This window comes from Callithrix jacchus, chromosome 7, assembly GCF_049354715.1.
Source record: "Callithrix jacchus isolate 240 chromosome 7, calJac240_pri, whole genome shotgun sequence".
NCBI lineage: Eukaryota > Metazoa > Chordata > Mammalia > Primates > Cebidae > Callithrix > Callithrix jacchus.
This window is the reverse complement of record NC_133508.1, coordinates 32633312-32650072: the sequence shown is the minus strand read 5'-3', so window position 1 is coordinate 32650072 and position 16761 is coordinate 32633312. Positions and strand designations below refer to the sequence as shown.

General features: G+C 40.6%; 1 protein-coding gene across 2 annotated transcripts in view; it reads left to right on the top strand.

The window, feature by feature from the left end:
• The first annotated feature begins 5936 nt into the window (after positions 1-5936).
• ITGB1 (integrin subunit beta 1) overlaps positions 5937-16761 on the top strand; it is a 49757-nt gene continuing 38932 nt past the window's right edge. For both annotated transcript variants that reach the window (XM_017974180.4, XM_017974179.4), the window contains exon 1: positions 5937-6012. The gene's annotated coding sequence lies outside the window, so the exon portion shown is untranslated. The remainder of the gene's footprint in view (positions 6013-16761) is intronic.

Here is a 16761-nt window from a genome sequence, read left to right as displayed (position 1 = left end):
TGCACTCCAGCCTGCATCAAAAAAAAAAAAAAAAAAAAAAAAAAGAAAGAAAAAAGAAAGAAAACCTCACATAAGGGATTATATACCACAATGTGTTGTGCATCTTGTTAGATTCATCTAACTCATTTTTATTTAAAACAGATGATTATTCTATTCCTTAGATGTATTTGAATTTATTTAATCAGAGGACAATTGTTTAGATGTAAGAATGCAGTTCCATCTATCCTGTGAGCTAGATATCACACATCGACAACATTTACTGGTGAAAGTTCGAATGAAATGCTTCCTTTCCACAAGCCAGTGGTCTGACTAGAAGAGAAAAATCGTTTAGTTGACATTTGGCATGTGGAAGCCACTGGGAAATTATAGATAATGAAGGATGTATTTTTATCATAAAAGGAGAAGAGTAATTAAGGACTTCAGTGTAAACTTAGCCAAATGAAGAAGAGTCAGGAATATAAAAATATGAAAGAGCTAAACCATCAAAATTTCTCAGATTATTTCATTCTAGTACAATAAAATAACACAAAATGCAAAATTCTTTCAACTTGAAACGTTACCCAACAGGCAGCCATAAGCAGTTCTAAATAGGGAATTCTTGTGATCAGAGGGAGCAGCCTGACATCAGCCAACAACCATGCAGAAATCTTAAAGTAGAAGTGTCACAGAACTTCTTCCAAATGCTGCATGGCAAATATTATTAGAAAACATACTCAACATTTATTTTATTCTCAATCTAAGTAAAAATTTACAACAGTTTTAGAGTGAGTTTTAGATATGATTTGAAGTCATTTAAGTCCTAATACATAAATTGGAATTTGAAATAAAAGGTTCGTTTCTCTTCGAAGGTTTATCTGACCTTGAAAAGTAAACAGAAACAGCACACTCTAGTCATACGGTTTGATCACTAAAGATTCTACTTCTTCTGTTTTACCTCTTGCATTTGCAGTGAAAATCACATTATAAGAAAATATTTGGAAGCACTGTCCGATATTTTAAATATTGTTTAAATAAGACTAATCAATATACGACTCACAGGTGCAGGGCAACCACAAAGACATTTGTTTAGGCATTTAGTCTATAAAAGAACTAATCATATAAGTGCTTAAAATAGTTATTCTTTGTTTTTTTTTTTTTTTTTGAGACGGAGTTTCGCTCTTGTTACCCAGGCTGGAGTGCAATGGCTCGATCTCGGCTCACCGCAACCTCCACCTCCTGGGTTCAGGCAATTCTCCTGCCTCAGCCTCCTGAGTAGCTGGGATTACAGGCACACCGTGCCCAGCTAACTTTTTGTATCTTTAGTAGAGATGGGGTTTCACCGTGTTGACCAGGATGGTCTCAATCTCTTGACCTCGTGATCCACCTGCCTCGGCCTCCCAAAGTGCTGGGATTACAGGCTTGAGCCACCGCGCCTAGCCTAAAATAGTTATTCTTAATATTTTGTGGTTAAGATCCCATTCAAGCCACAACATGCAGATATATATGTAAAAGTAAAATTCTACCTAGAATTTTAGGCGTTTCATGGTATCCTGTTCATAGTCATGAGGCAAGAGAACTCTAAGACAATATGTTGTGGAAATTAATTTGTGTTGTGGGGGAGGGAGGAAGGAGGGAGGTGCAGGGGAGGTGTTCTTACTTACCCCAAATGTCTTTTTTTTGTGAAAGCTATCCTTCCTACTTTTTAATGAATCTGGCCTGAAATTGAGCTGTTCCTAACTTAAAATTGCAAATGCTAACTTTTCTCAAGATGCTCCAAAGCAGTTAAATGAGGAAACAAATAGTATTTTTTTATAGTCACTGGCTGTAATGCATTGGCAACGCAATCATTTCCTGTAGAGAGTGACCCTGGTTCCTAAAAATAACTCCAGTGCTATTCAATTGCTTATATTAGACATTTTTTTAAATTCTTATGTGGGAAGGCGCATTCCCTTCCACAGCTGAAGAAACTCAGTGTTTGAAAAGAGCTCTCCTAAAACACTGTTCCTTGTAGGCTGTTAAAAATGTTCAGCATCTGAATGCTGGTAAGGAATGCTCACACCCATTGGAGGCAATGCTGTGTGGACTCACAAAGGAAAAGATGGGGCCGCTATATATGGAGAACAGGAAGCAGAACCAGCTGAGAAAGCCTTACTCATCTGTGACCCATATTCAAAGCCATAGTCTAGCCACTGTTAGCAACCTAGAAGAGGAAGAGATTGAATGGCTAGCCTAAGCTTTAAGGGACACGTTGCAAATCAGGCCAGACTGTTGTGCCATTTTCTACCTTACTTTCAACTAAGCAAAGAAATGAAGCCTCAGTACAGGCTGGTGGATACACTGACACATGCCATTCCTAGTGAGTTGCTGGTTGCCTGATGACAAACTTAATTTTTTTACAGTTCCTCTGGCAATACTCTATTATGAGTATTGAGGAGTGTTCACTAAATTGAAGCCCTCAAGCAAAAAAAAAAAAAAAGTTGCAAATTCAATACTCTTCCAGTTTCTCTACATTATATGACTATTTGCATGTTATTTATACATTTGGAGACTCAAAAAGGAGGAACTGGCAGGACTGTCTCACCCCTTCTTGTTTTTCAAAATGTCAATAATTCCTAGGGCTGCTTTACACCAATACACACAGATTCACACATTTTTAGATATGGGTCTCACTGTGTTGCCCAGGCTGGACTACGGTGGCATGATCATAGCTCCTGAACTCAAGTGATCCTCCCACCTCAGCCTCCTAAGCAGCTGGGACTACACATATGCACCACCACACCTGGCTAATTTTATTCTTTATTTTTAAGCTGGGGCTGGTGTCGTGGGTGCGGGGGGGGGGGGCGTCTCACTATGTTGCTCAGTCTGGTCTTGAACTTCTGGTCTCCAGCAATCTTCCCGCCTCAGCCTCCTGAGTAGCAGATTTGCATTTTAAGAGTTATTTTAGTTTCTCAGGTAAAGGAATGGAGTTATTAATGATTCAGAAGCACTTCTATGTTAGTATTGTAGGATGTTATCAAAGACCTCTATTCCTTCCATCCCTATCCATTTATCTTTTTCTTTTTTTAATGTTTAAAGAAGGAGTTATATTCAAAGTAACTGGAAGTAACAGATGAGAAAAATATATCTAGGTTAGTCTATAGAAACAGTCCTTAGAAAAATCAGCTGAAGGCTATTTTTCTAAGGACTGTTCAATCAATTTGCTCCAAAGCCATCACATATATTTATTATACAATGACATTTAAAATCCAAGTCCCATTGATCAGCCAGGGTACTGTCAAGATTTTTTTCTTAATAAAATCTCCCAGTAGGGCATTTTCTTCACAAAGCAACTGCCTATATCTTCATACTCACTCCCACGCTGCAACTCACATTTTCCTTTACTATTATCAATGTTGAAATTAGTTTTCACCTATAAACCTGAACCTGATTTGCAATATATCCTTATGAATCCTCTTTGAATTTCTAAAATTATTCTTCTTATTCCTTATTGTCTGGATACTCTTATTTATAGAGTGATCATATAATTTATCATCTATACTAGAACATACTTTCGAGAGTGAAAAGGGGTGGGTGTCCAGTGACATCTTTCTTGCTGAGCAACTTTGAAATTTTACTTTGGAAAATGGTACATGAATAGAGACACATTCTGAAGAGCATATAGTACTATCACCAGTGACAAAACTAAAGGAAACACCAACTTTAATTATTTGTTATAATAATGACTTAAGAGATAGAAGACAATTGATAATAATTGAGAGACAATGTAGGTAAAGCATTGATTTGTCTTGAATTCAACATACTAATGATGTTCTATTAGGTTGGTGCATGCAGCCATCTGGTCAACCTTAGACATGGGAAGGCAGGAGCCCTGTAGTTGACCTCAGACATGGAAAGGTGAGAACTATCTGGTCAACCTTACACATGGGAAGGCAAGAGACATCTGGTAGACCTTGCACCAACCTAATATGATATGCACTAGCAATGTGGCTTGCACTATTGCTACTTACCAGGATTTCCTGTTTAGTATGTATGCTGACCAACCTTTGCCTAGAGTACTCATAAATTTTATAGTTAACTCACTGTCCACCCATTATTCGTATGAAATCACAAGTAGACTCATACTCTTGACCAATCACTGCTTTTCTTAGAGAACAAAATTTCATTTTCCTCAAAATTCATGACTTCTGTACACAAATTGCTACCTCACACATCAGTTTAGTCAGGTGCTCTAGCTTGGTCCCAGGAGAGCAAAAGGACCCATTTATTCATTTATCAGATATTATCTGAGCCCCTATTATGTGTCCTTGCAACAGTGCTTGACAGTGGTGTTAAAAAGATCAGCAAATTGCCCTTGAGGAACTAATTTAGAGTTGTGCATATGTAAACCTCATAATGTTCTTGCAGCAAGGATTAGCCAGTGCCTCCTCTAGTCACACACAGGTGAAACAATTCTGGGAAATGTAGTACAAATCAGGCATGGACCCATTATGCTTTTGTACTATACAGTTTTCTGTGCTGAGACTGGGCCAATTCTGATGAATTCCAAACAATGGTAAAACCGATACCTTTAAAATTCAAGAATGTTGAGTTCTAATGGCAGTTTGATCATTGATATATTATAGGAACATCATTTAGTCTCTTAAGCTTGAACATCCATTAAGTGGGAAAAATAGTGATTATTTTCTAGAGGTCTTCAGAGATTGGCTAACCAATAGATTTTGCTGGTAAGTAATGTGCAAATTTTCTAGAAAGATGTTATTGCTTCATTTTCTCTTATATTTTGGATTGGCAGCAGCCAAATGGGTGTCCCAGCCCCTAATCTCCTACAAGAGAAACACTACTTCTCAGTTTAATAAATCTGATAAATTTTGAGCTCTTTTTCTAACAGGGTGCAGCAGCTTACTAAGTAAAGCCCACAACATTTTCTGCTACCAGGATAGCAGCTTGCCAGCAGCACATACTGAATTACGGGGTTTCAGTATGATGTTGGCTGGTAGGAACTTCAATCATCCAATCGATATGTGCCCAGCCATTCTCATTATGAATGTTTCCTTCTCTTTCAAACGTTGTTTCCAGCCCCCATCTCCAAGTGTTTAAAAAAAAAAAAAGTGAGGAGAAACAGAAACTATACACCTCAGGATGAAACTTTTCTTTCTCATCCCTGTTCCCCAATAAATGGACTTTCAGATAAACCTATCAAAAGCAGCCCACAACTCACCATTTTCTAAAACGTTCCCCATCCCCACCCTTCGTGGCACCCATGGGCTTCCCCAAGTCTTCACCTTTTTCTTAGACACACGCAAGCACATTCTCACCCCAGGAAAGCAGTCCTGGCTTAGCCAGTTCCCTTCCAGAAGGACCACGTTGTTTTTGCCCCCATGGAGCCCTGCAGGGTCCGGGGCTCAGGTGCCGATTTGCCTTGGGACGGAAGGGGGGGCTTCCTGGGTGCAGGATCTCACAGGCTCAAAACGAGACATCAGTGGACAAACGGGAAGGGAGGTCGGACGCGCGGCTCCCAGGAAGCGGAACCAAAAAACACTGGCTCAGGAGGCGACGCCAGGAACGCGCGGGGCTCTAGGGCGCACCCGACCCCTCACGCCCTTCACAGAGGAGGAAACTGAGGCGCGGGACGGCCTCTGCGGCGTCTCTGCCCCGCCCTCCACAGTCTCCCCCAAGGCGCGCTCCCGTGCGGGCCGGTTCCTTTGTCCCGGCAGCGCTTCCTGCCTCCTCCTCGCCCCGGGCCCGGCTGACGCGGCGGGAGAGGAATGCGTTTCCGGAGGGAGCGGGCGGCGGCTGCGGCCTCGGGAGCGGGATCGGACGCGCAGAGAAGGCGGGGCCGCGGCTAGTTTCCTGCCGGGGGGCGGCTCAGGGCCGCCGAGTCCCCTCCTCCCGCCCCTGAGGGGGAGGAGCCGCCGCCGCCCGCCGCGCCCGAGACCTGGGAGGCCCCGCCAGCCCGCGAGAGAGGCCGAGCGGGAGCCGCGGAGCAGCAGGCCCGAACCCACCGCGCCCGGGCTCGGACGCCGCGCGGGGAAGGTAGGGGCCGGGGCCCTCGGGCGTGGGGTCGTGGGCCGCGGCCTCAGGGATCTGGTGCGCCGCCGCATTTTGGGCCGCCTGCTGGGCCGCGCCGGGACCTTTGTGCCGGGCGTGGGGGCGGGGGCGGCCGCCGGCGGGTGGGGGCTGGGGTGGGATTCCAGGCTCGCCGGGGAGGAAGTCCGCGCTCTGCCACCCGCCTGGCTCTTCCACCCGCCTCGAGTCGCGGGCGCTGGTAGTCCCCGGGCGCGGAGCCTACCCGGCCGCGTTCCGAGCGCGGGGGTAGATGGCTTGGGCGCTGTCACGTCGGGGCTGCGGGAGCTGCGGGGCAGTGGGCTCGAGCGGCCCCTGACACCTGCAGTCTCCCACCCGGCTGGGCGAGCGCAGGTGGAGCCAGCGAGGTCTCCTGGGGCTCGGCGTTTGGGACTCGGCGCGTCCCTGGACGGGTCCTGTGCCTTTGTCTCCCGCTCCCTCGCTGGCTGCCGTCCTTGGAGCAGCGTCGAGTCGGTTGTCCGCGCCCGCGGCGGGGACTGGTCTGGTGTCCTCCCGCTGCCGGGAGGCAGCCTTGAGGCCAGCGCCGCGGGCGGGGGAGGTGGGAGCCGGGTCAGAAAGTGGCCTCGCGTAGCCGCTGGGGACCAGAGGCGTGGTGGCGGCAGTGCCGTCCACCTCCCCGTGTTTATAAACGCGAGTGCCCGGCAGTCAGAGACGCCAGCCTCTGCCGGGCACCCCGGGACCAGGACGCAGGACCACGGTCACCCGCGCTCAGACCCCGTCCGCGAGCCTGAAAGCCGGCCTGTGTCTAGTATCATTTTACCTCACGTCATTTCTTAGGCTTCATAAATTGAATTTATGAGACTCCTACTCTAAGCAACTTTTATTTCGTGAAATTCGTTGTTTTGAGTCAAAAACTTTGCACTCATTTGTATGATTAGTAAGTTGCACTCAGCTTCCGTTTCCTTGTCTGTGAAATAGGAACAATAATATCTACACTAAATTATTCATTTTTATAATAATGACAATGAGGGCCAAGTTTAGGTCTAGGAATTTTACATGTATTATTTAATTCTGGAACCACTCTAATGAGGTCGGTACTGTTTTTATTCTCATTTTCTGAGTGAGAAACTGAAGCACAGGGAGCAAAAGTAAGTTGCCTGTGGTCATCAGGAGCTCCTGGAGAAGGCATGGGGTCTAGCTCCAGAGTCCACGTTTAAACCACAAGTAACTTTCCTAACTATAGTCTAGTTGTGAAAATCAAATGCAAAATGCGAGACACTTAGAGTAGATGCTTAATGAATACTGACTCCTTTTCAGCCCTTTCTTTATAATAAAAAGATGTTAAAAAATATCTCAGAAGGTAATTGGTAACATCATTAGTAATTTCTCTGGACCAACATGCCACATGGATAACAGGTGGGGAGAATTACTAGGTTATTTTGTTTTGTTTTGAGACCGGGTCTCTGTCGCCCAGGCTGGAGTGCAGAGGTGCATCACAGCTCACCGCAGCCTCAACCTCCCAGGCTTAAGTTACTCTCCCACCTCAGCCTCCTTAGTAGCTGGGATTACAGGCGCCTGCACCCTTTTAAAATTTTTTGTAGAGACAGGATCTTACTATGCTGCCCAGGCTGGCCCCAAACTCAAGCAGTCCTCTCTCCTTGAGCTCCCAAAGTGCTGGGATTACAGGTGTGAGTTCCTAAGCCTGGCTCTTAGGTTCTTATTTTTTTAATTGTATTTTTGATGGTACAAAAATAACATGCTAGAGGAATTTAGGTTAGACATCTTTCTTAAACCACGTATGCCCTTAAAAATACGCTATGTAATAGACCACTTTCAGAAATGATTAAGAACTTTAGTTGGCAGTTAACTGTTCATTTGTGGACACCAAGGCCCAGAGGGGTCAGGACTTAGAGTCTCACTGTAATTCTTATATTTTTAAATAATGTTGTCTCATTGATTAATATTACACACGTGGTTGAAAATGGTGAAGTGTTAAATAAAAAAGTTTGGTGTTTTCCTACAGGCATTTGGGGAGAAAGCCATTTTACTTATCCAAAGATTGAGTATGAAGGTGGAAGATGTTATTAGAATGCTGGTTAAAAGGACAAAGAATGTGGATAATACTTTAGTTCTGTAAACAGAAAGCAAATAGACTGTTTAATGCGTCTATGTTGACTTCAGACCTAGACCTACAATGATTGTGACTTCTTTTTTAACCATGTGAAGGTCTATATTGAAATTATTTTTTGTTACCCTCACTCAACATTCTCTACATGAAAAGTATGGAATCAACAATTCTGAAAGCCACTAGATTTAGTAATTAGACAGCTTTCTTCTTAGCTTTGGTCAGTATCATTTAAATCAGCCCCAAATTACCATTACAAATGAAAATGTAATTCTACATTGGTGTTCACTTCCTAACTTTGGGAGTGACAGTGGGGACATCTGGTCACATTTTGCAGTCAAACAACATGGTGCCAGTTTTCCTAAGAGTGCTTGCCACTGATTGTAATGTCTTTGTTGTTTGGCTTCTTCCTAAGTAAGTTGTGGCTTATAGCGGAGACTAGTATAATGTTCTATCTGGAAAAAATATTAATATTCTGTAGGTGCTCTGGTTTGCTCTTAACTATATTGCTAGTGTGATAAGCTGAAACGTCTTGTAACTGGTAAAAGTTTCAGAGAACTTTTGAGGTCCAAGGATGTAACTTTCTGAATATGAACAAGCTGCATATATCTGAAAGGATTCATTTGGACTTCTGTTAGTTAGATTTTAGCAGATTTCTTCACTCTACGAGAGAGTTAGGATCTGTTTGGTTGTAGGGGGGAATCCTAGAGGATTATATCAGGTAAACATGCAAACATCTGTATTGTATTAGTGTTTACTCTGACTTGGTTTTAGATTCTGAGAGTTTGGCTGGTTGTTTCAGAGGTGGGAGGTATGGAGTAGAGAGGTTAAGATACAGAAAGGTACATTCGTCTTCTGGATGCTGAAGAATTATGCTAGGGGTGTCTATAGCTGTGGAAAACTGAAAGAATATTATGGTATGTACCCAAGTTAAAGGGGGTACAGTCCTTAAAAGTCAGATTATTAGCAGCCTTCAAATACGTCTATTAGTAGGTGGAAGAAATGTTTCTTTCAGGAGCTGTGTACAAAAGGAGCCAAACTATACTTTGTAAATTTGTTATTGTTTTAAAAGTGGCTGTGGGTTTTTAGAGGTCAGCTAACTTTAAACTTGCTGTTTGGTTTGTGGCTTTAGAAGATAGAGTTAACTGTATTTAGCAATATGTTTAAGCATGTGCATATCACCTTATGAAATGTATGTATGAGAAAAGAAGTTGCCTCAGATACAGATATATAAGTATGTAAACACGTATATACACATGCATATATATGTATATATTTCTTATAGGACCAATCTCATTACATACAATTTCAAAGCGCAGATTCCTAATTCCCAGGGATGCGTAAAAAGGCTCACTGAAGTATAGGAAGAAAATCTTAGGTCTACTATTATGTTTGTTAATCTCATCACTTTAAAGTTTAAAATTTTGATTATGATTTATATCTTACTATATTGCTGTACAAGTACATGTATTTGAATTTTTAAATTATGTATATTTTGGGTACATGTATGCTAAGAATTTTTTTAGCGATAAAGGTGAATGGTCAGAAAGCTTTGCAGATCCCTAGTATGGAGGATGATTTGGGTGGGGGTTTAAGAACTACCGTATTTAGGAGAGAGAATTGACAAGACTTGATAAGAGAAATGAAAGAAACCCACTGTGACCCTGGTTTCTGGCTAGGAGGTGCTGTTCACTGAGGTGAGAGGGTGACTAAGCTGGGGGTGCTGGTTGGCTAAAGGGGAGGGTGGAAATGATGACCTTATGAGGCCGAGTTTATTTTAAGGTGACCATAGGTGGAGATGTCTAAAGTACAGTTGAATACACATATTGAGAGCTAAAAAAAAAAAAAAAATCTGATTGGGAAATTTCAATTTGGGAATTCTTAAGTCTGTTAAATGCTGGTTGAAACTATAGGCTGTGCATGCAAGCACCAAAGGAGGGTGTGGAATGAAAAACGGGCTGGGGGAGGACCTGGGAACACTTAACAGTCAAGGGTGGGTAGAGGAAGAGGACTCCAGAAAAGCATTTACCTTCCCCAGTTTCTTCTCTGAACTTCTAATACCTTTGAGTGACATTTTTGTGAAAGACATAGGTATATCTGGGGTTTTCCAGTGATTGGCATGTTTGTGGTAATTTATTTTCAGATGCCTGATGAAAGAAGCAGTTTGATGTAGTAAAGGCTTCTTGACTGGGAGGCAGGAAACCTGGGTGTCAGTGCAGGTTCTGCCACTGAATTTTTGTGTGACCTTTGAGTGCTATACTTCCAGGGCGTTGGTTTCGACATCTACCCTAAAAGCAGGCTGCATGTTCCCTCATTCTCTTGTTCCAGGAGTTGGAGGATAGCTGCTGCTGCCTGATGTAAGTACTGTAGAGTGCAGTTCTCTCTCCATGAGAAACGTTTTTTTTTTTTTTGGTATTCCCAGAGAGAGTAGGCGCTGTGCCACTGTGTCACCTACTCCTTTAAGGATACCTGCCATTGTTGACCAGCAGCATCTGTCACTTTCAGCTCTGCATCAAGATGTAGCTCAGCTGTACATTACATTTTATTCTGTCAGTACATTGAGTACCAGTAACCTGAAAAATGCTTTCCTCACTGGGCATGAATCAAGAAGTTGGCATGCTCTTTGATGTTAATTGTATTGTCTAGTTGGGACAAGTTGTGTTCAGTTCAGGAAAACATAAATACCAAAGAGTGTTGTATACAATGTACTGCACCAGATAATATTCCCTAACAGTATTTGAGAAAAATATCAGCATTGGCTTGTGTGGTTTTGGAATGCGTTGTGTAGGAGATGAAGCCTGAGCTTGGAATGGTATGAGCGAAGGTTGAATGACAGATGGATGCCACATTCAAGGGACAGCATAGGAAGAATCCACTCTAATTTCACAGGTAGTACGTGGCCACATAATATCATATATATCAGAAGATTATATGAACCCTATATCAAATGAAGGTCTGGATTCTTGCCCTCCAACACCAGCCTAATGAGAGACACAGACATGAATACAATTAGTTATAATAGAAGTTTGAATAGAAATAACCCTGTATTATTGAGCATCACTGAAGGTTTGTCATTTGCCCTGCTGGGCACTCTCAAGGCTGTTTTGGGACCACAGAGGAGGAGTTAATTAAGTTGACTGTGGTTGGTGAGGAGATGAAGAGGCAATAAAGCAAAAAGGTAGAAGAAAAACAGCATTTTGTTTTGTGTAGGGAGTATAATTTTAGTGGAGTGATGAGGAAAATATTTACATGTAAAAATTAGGCATGTTCCATTTGTTTGAAGTATGGAAATAACATTTTCCTGTATAAATGTTTATTGAATGAATATGTAAATAACTGAAGCTTTTATAATCTAGGAAATTAGGAATAGTAGATGATTAGTTCTTCCTCTGTATACAGTATTTTATGGTTTATATATGATTTTCTTCATACTATGATTTCAGTGCTGCTTAAAGGGGTGGTCTGGGGTTATATTTGATTATTGGAGGAGGAAATTGGAGTTCGAAAAAGCACATTTAGTACATTTAGTAGTATAACAGGAAACTGTGACAAAAAAGTACAATAGGGAATAAGGTTTATGCTTATTAAAGAAGCATGGATTAAAAAGATTGAGAAACATTTATTAAAGAGTCACAAGTCACTGGGGTTCTTGTTTTAGAAGGCCATGATTAGTTAATGAGTTGGAGAACAAAAAGCAGATTTAGTAATCAAGAAAATTATGAGCTGTTGAGCTTTCATATTCATGGTCATATTTTATCTTTCTGACAATCCTATAGTAGATATTATTCACAGCTTACTGATGAGTAAAATGAGAAACTGTTTTCTTCCTATGTTTATCATGGTTTTAAAACATTTATCATATATTTAAAATACTGTATGCACTCCACCACAGGCAGGATGGAGAAGAAGATGTGACAAAAGATGTGGTCACCCAAGTGCCGTGGCTCACGCCTGTAATCCCAGTACTTTGGGAGGTAGAGCTGGGTGGATCACCTGAGGTCAGGGGTTTGAGACCAACCAGCCTGGCCCACATGTTGAAACCCCATCTCTAATAAACACAGAATAGCCAGGCGTGATGGTAGGCGCCTGTAATTCCAGCTCCGGGGACTGAGGCAGGAAAATCTTTTGAACCTGGGAGGTGGAGGTTGCAGTGAGCTGAGGTTGCACCACCACTCCAGCCTGGGCGACAGAGCAAGACTCCATTGCAAAAAAAAAAAAATGTGATCAAAATTAGTTTAATCAAGGAGGCATTTTGGAATGATCTGCTTAAAAAGTGGATATAATTATGCAGTTTGAGAATATAATTCTCCTTAATTGAAATTATGGGGAACAAGTCTTGCAATAAGGTGCTTATTGTTATCATTGATCGGATGGTTAACTCTTTTTTTTTTTAGATGGAGTCTCACTCTGTTGCCAGGGCTGGAATACAGTGGCATGATCTTGGCTCACTGCAACCTCCACCTCCCTGGTTCGAGCAATTCTTCTGCCTCAGCCTCCTGAGTAGCTGGGACTACAGCTAGGCGTGTGCCACCACACCCGGCTAATTTTTATTTTTAGTAGAGATAGAGTTTCACCATGTTGGTCAGGCTGATCTTGAGCTCCTGACATCAGGTAATCTGCCTGCCTTGGCCTCCCAAAGTGCTGGGATTGCAGGGATGAGCCACTGCACCCAGCCAGGATGGTTATTTTCTTTTGCTAGCTCCACTCAGAGCTATCTTTGTCAACTTGCCCCAAAGTAAACTTTCTAAACCAAAAACCATTCCCAACTTCTTTCCTTGTCACAGGGAAAAGCAAAAATTTTGTCCATGGACATAGAGAGTGGAAAGAAGGAACACCTTACTAGGCTGCTTTGAAAAATAGTCAATTGCTAGGTAATAATGTCTTACCTTTTTGAGTGGAAGAAAGAGCTGGGAAGAATTAAGTTCAGGCAGGTCTTTAGCTCATTTTGGATCAGCCCTTCATATTATGGATTAATAGCTTTGTTTAAAGGGTATTTTTCTGCTTTTATTTTAAGTTCATCCTCTGAAGTCTTGTTAATTTTGTGCCCTCTTACCTCCATTTGAATTAAATGGTTCATTTTTTTTCCCCATTTCTCAGATAAAGCTATTCTTTTTTCAGGGCAGTGGGGGTTGCTGGTGGTGATGGTGCTGTACCAGTTGTTTATCAGATCACCATTAGATGATCTGATTGGCTTGAATTATTATTTGAATTTTGTGTGATGTTCCTGTCATGTCGATTCTGTTCTTCGTGTTTATGACTTCTGTAAAGGATTCCAGCCTAAATTTTCTTCCTTAGTTCTGTATATACTTTTCCTTAGCTTTTGTGGTCTTACTCTTTGATCACTGTCAAGATTTATTTGAGATTTTCTGACTTCCTTCAAGAGCATAATGAGTTCTAGATTTTCTCTTATTTTTAAAGAAGATTCTTCACTGACTTCCTTTCACTTTTTGTTCTGTAGAAGTCTTTCCTAGGTGTTAAGTTCCCAGTCCTAGGCTTTACCTCCCCCATCACCAACATATTTATCTTTTAGGCATTTTGTTTGCCAATTCTCACTATGTCCATTATTTATCTTTCCCTTACACTTGTAGACTGGGTGGTGATAAAGATCTTCCATATTCTAATTTTCCTGGAGAAGGTGGATAGAGTCACTAGTGATGAATTTTATCTTCAGTCTGTTAGTGTATAATTAAAGTATCTAGCCCTGTTGTGAGCTGTTCTCAGATTTCAAATTGTTTTGTGAACCTGTAGCTTTGGTGCAGCCAAACCTTTATTGTTAGAGCCCCTTAGCCTCAGGTTAATATTATCATTGTGTGAGAAGGGGGTTAATGCTCTTTGAAAAGCCATTTTTCTTCTGGGTGGGAGTAGTAAATTTTAGATGGTTTTCTAATTCAGATTACTTTTGTAATTATCAAGGAGGGGAGAAGAGGACTTCAAATGAGGTGTTACATCTTTGTCTGGGATCCCTTAGCCTCTTCTCTTTCATGTCTTTTTTTTTTTTTTTAATTCTTTCTGCTAAGTTTTGTTAATCATTAATGAGGGCTTATTATTAATATTTAGGCCATAAACACCTCTCTAGTCACCAACACACCTCTTCCTGCCAGACAGAAGGAAAACACTGTTCTTCCTGTAAGGGGAAAGGTGCCCTTGTCATGGGAGGAACCCATCTCCAGATGTCACCCTCAAATGGTGTAGAGTTCAGGAAGATACCTGTTTCTTCCATTCAGGGTTTTCCCATTTTTATTACTTTCTGTGTGGGATAAGTGGGAAGAACCTCATGTCTTTCAGTTTGGCTCTGTGTTCTTTTTTGGAATACATTGAGTTTTAAATACTAAAATTTGTTATTGGCCTATTTTTTTTCCCTTTTAAAAACAGATATAGAAAATAATGATGGTAGAACAAGACTTGGGATGATTCCAACTTTATTATAATTTTTAGGAGACATTTATGATGTACCTCTATAGGTATCAGAATCTTTTCTACTATTAAGGTGAAAAGATTTCAAGTATTTAAATAATGAGACCTTTAAACTTTTCTTACTGTACTCAGGCTTTTGAATCACGCTTGGGTTCATATCACAGTCACTTATATATATCTGATACATGATAAGTATGCAATAAATATTTGTTGACTTGAATGTAATTAATTGTATTGAACTAAAATGTGCCCTTGCAGAAAGACTTTTTTTATAGGGAGAACTCTTTTGTGTATTCTTTTTATTTGAGTTGGCTTTTAGGTGCCTGATTTTCAACTCTGAAATGAACATAACTTGTTATATTTTTTTAAGGTAATTTTTTTTCTAAAGTGTAATTGTTTAAATCCTACAAATATAGTGCATACAATGTTTCTGAAGGTTGTATTTTTAAATGTAAAAGAAAATGCTAAATGAATTATTTGTAACATTGTTAAAAAATTAATAAATAATGAGTGTATTTAAAAGTTTGAACAGGATATAAAACCACACTTTTATGGATAAAGGTTAGTTTACAGTGAAGATTAAAACAGTTATACACTATTTTTGACAGTGGAAACAATTGCACATATTTGGGTTAAGCACTAAAAAATAAGATTGTTTGTGGGTGATGTTTAAGATTATTTATTGTTCAGGGAATGAATTATGACCCCTTAGGTAAAATTGCATATGGTAAAAAATGACCTTAAGGTGAAATTCTTTTATAGGAACAAGACACAAAACCTCTGTCTGTACTTACGAAATATGGCAATTAAAACACTCTTCTTGGCCTCAATTAAGTTCAAATGCCCAAGAAATAAACTCATAGAACATTATAAGCCCTTTCCATTTTTGTGCTCTGAGTCAGTTCTAACACTAGAAGGGCATTCTAATTTTTGTATTTAAAATAGTGATTAGGCTTTCAAAAAATTACAGTTTAATGAAGTCAGTCATAGTTTCTGGATTCAGATGGTCGGGTTTCAATTCCACCTGTGCAACTTTTGATTCCACCATTGCAAGTTGTTTAGTCTCTCTGTGGTTTTGTTTCCTTATTTGTAAAACAAAGACACTATTCTCTATCTCATAGAGTTACCTGGAGGAGATAGATGCTATTATTTTATCATTATTGTTATTATATCCTTCAATGTCCATTTGAAGGTGCTGAAATAAAAGTCTGATTTTTTTAAAGATCTAAATGAAATAACTTTTTGTTATGAATTACTTTAAATCATCAAAACATAGTGTATTATACTCTTCTTGCCTGTGCCTAGTCTGGCCCTCTCAATTGAGAAATCAATCTTCTTTTTTTTTTTTTTTTTTTTTCAGTAATCCACAGTGAGCAGCAGTCCCTGAACGAAATCACGTTTGTAGTTAACGTTTGATTAATAAAACACAGAATTCGTATTTTAGTCCTTTCAGGGCGGTTTCCTTCCTCGTGATACAAGAACCTTGTCTTAGTCTTTGTGCTGTTATAACAGAATGCCATGGAGTAGGTAATTTATGTCATGGTTCTGGGGGCTGGGAAGTGTATTATCCGGTGTCGTCTTGCTGCGTCATTTCATGGTAGAAGGGGGAAGGGAAAGAGAGTGAGAGAAGAGAAGAAGGCCAAACTCGGTCTTTAATCAGGCACCAGTTCCACTCCTATGGTAATAGCATTAATTCCTTCATGTGGGCAGAGCTTTCATGACCCAGTGACCTCTTAAAAGTCCCACCTGTTGCTTTGGGGATTAAGTTTCCAACATGTGAACCTTGGGGATACATTCAAACCATAGCAAACCTCAAAGGTTCCTCCCGATTTCTACTTGTATTAGGTATGTTATTCCCTCCCCCCAATCTTTTTTTTTAGGGGTTTCTGTGATAGTGTTTAGAATATTTGTATTTGCATGCTACGTTAATGTAAAACATTTAAGGTTTTGCTGCTTTTATTATTTCACAAACACATTTGTCAGGAATTTGATTGTTAGAAAGCATATTAAATAGAATTCTACTTGGATGTAGAATCTATAATTCCTGAAAAAAACCTTGGTTCATCTTGAAAGATTAATTAATTTTTGAAATATCCGCAGAAAAGGAAAATAAATTGTTTCCCCCCCAAAATACATAAGAACCATTTACTGGCACTTGTATTTTAAATACCTGGAAGAAAACAGGACCGGACAGATTTTTTTCTTTGAGATGAAGTCTC